Source organism: Schistocerca piceifrons, chromosome 4 (assembly GCF_021461385.2).
Source record: "Schistocerca piceifrons isolate TAMUIC-IGC-003096 chromosome 4, iqSchPice1.1, whole genome shotgun sequence".
In the NCBI taxonomy this organism is placed as follows: domain Eukaryota; kingdom Metazoa; phylum Arthropoda; class Insecta; order Orthoptera; family Acrididae; genus Schistocerca; species Schistocerca piceifrons.
Window position 1 is genome coordinate 105,406,506 of NC_060141.1, and position 1,538 is coordinate 105,408,043.

Sequence of the window (1,538 nt, forward strand, 5' to 3'; positions counted from 1 at the left end):
TGTCCCGTAAAGTTTTATTCGCAGAAGGAAAAGGGGCCGTAAACTTTAAACCGTGAGATTGCACAAAACACGTTAATTTTTGATGAATTGCGAATTTGCTGCACGAATGCGAGAGGATTCTCTACCGCCCAGATTCGCACATTGTGTCTGTTCACTTCACCATTAAGAAAAAATGTTGCTTCATCACTGAAAACAAGTTTCGCACTGAACGCATCCTCTTCCATGAGCTATTGCAACCGCGCCGAAAATTCAAAGCGTTTGACTTTGTCATCGGGTGTCAGGGCTTGTAGCAATTGTAAACGGTAAGGCTTCTGCTTTACCCTTTTCCGTAAGATTTTCCAAACCGTCGGCTGTGGTACGTTTAGCTCCCTGCTTGCTTTATTCGTCGACTTCCGCGGGCTACGCGTGAAACTTGCCCGCACGCGTTCAACCGTTTCTTCGCTCACTACAGGCCGACCCGTTGATTTCCCCTTACAGAGGCATCCAGAAGCTTTAAACTGCGCATACCATCGCAGTTGGTGGATCTTTGTCGAACATCGTCCTGAAGTGTCGTTGCACTGTTATGACTGACTGATGTGAGTGCATTTCAAGCACGACATACGCTTTCTCGGCTCCTGTCGCCATTTTGTCTCACTGCGCTCTCGAGCGCTCTGGCGTCAGAAACCTGAAGTGGGGCTTCAGCCGAACAAAACTTTATGAGTTTTTCTACATATCTGTAGTGTGTCGTGACCATATGTCAATGAATGGAGCTACAGTGGATTTATGAAATCGCTTCAATCATTTGTAGTAGCCCTGTACTGTCACTTCTACGCCAGCGACCTCCAGCTTTTCCCAAGGATCAGAGACAAAGATACGAGAGTTGCCCAGAAAGTAAAAAAGCACTCCGTCTTCAGGCCACAAGTGGCCCATCGGGACCATTCGACCGCCGTGTCATCCTCAGGTGAGGATGCGGATAGGAGGGGCGTGTGGTCACCACACCGCTCTCCCGGTCGTTACGATGGTTTTCTTTGACCGGAGCCGCTACTATTCGGTCTAGTAGCTCCTAAATTGGCATCACGAGGCGGAGTGCACCCCGATAAACGGCAACAGCACATGGCGGCCTGGATGGTGACCCATCCAAGTGCCGGCCACGCCCGACAGCGCTTAACTTCGGTGATCTCACGGGAACCGGTGTATCCACTGCGGCAAGGCCGTTGCCTGCCCAGAAAGTAATGTACCACCTTTTTTTCCTCAGCCGAAAAAAATGCTACGAATGCGAAACGTTACGTTTGTATTATTTGAAGGCTCCTGCGTGAGCACCCCAACTTTCAGAACTTTCGACAAATAGAGTATCTGCAGAACAGTTTCAAAATGGCGTCTGTGCGGAGCGGTTCGGCGGAGTTCCACGATTTGCAGCGGTCGGGGAGACCATCCACAGCTGTCTTACGTGACATGTTGCTGCGAGCTGATGTTGTCATTCGCGAGGACAGACGCATTAGGACTCGACAGTTGGAGCTGCGTTTGTCAATCAGCAAAGGAAGTGTAGGTGCAACCATCTG

At 50.0% G+C, this 1,538-nt stretch overlaps 1 pseudogene; it reads right to left on the minus strand.

Annotated features, from left to right (window-relative positions):
• Positions 1–1,080: 1,080 nt before the first annotated feature.
• Positions 1,081–1,198, minus strand: LOC124796778 (annotated as a pseudogene).
• Between the last annotated feature and the right edge of the window lie 340 nt (positions 1,199–1,538).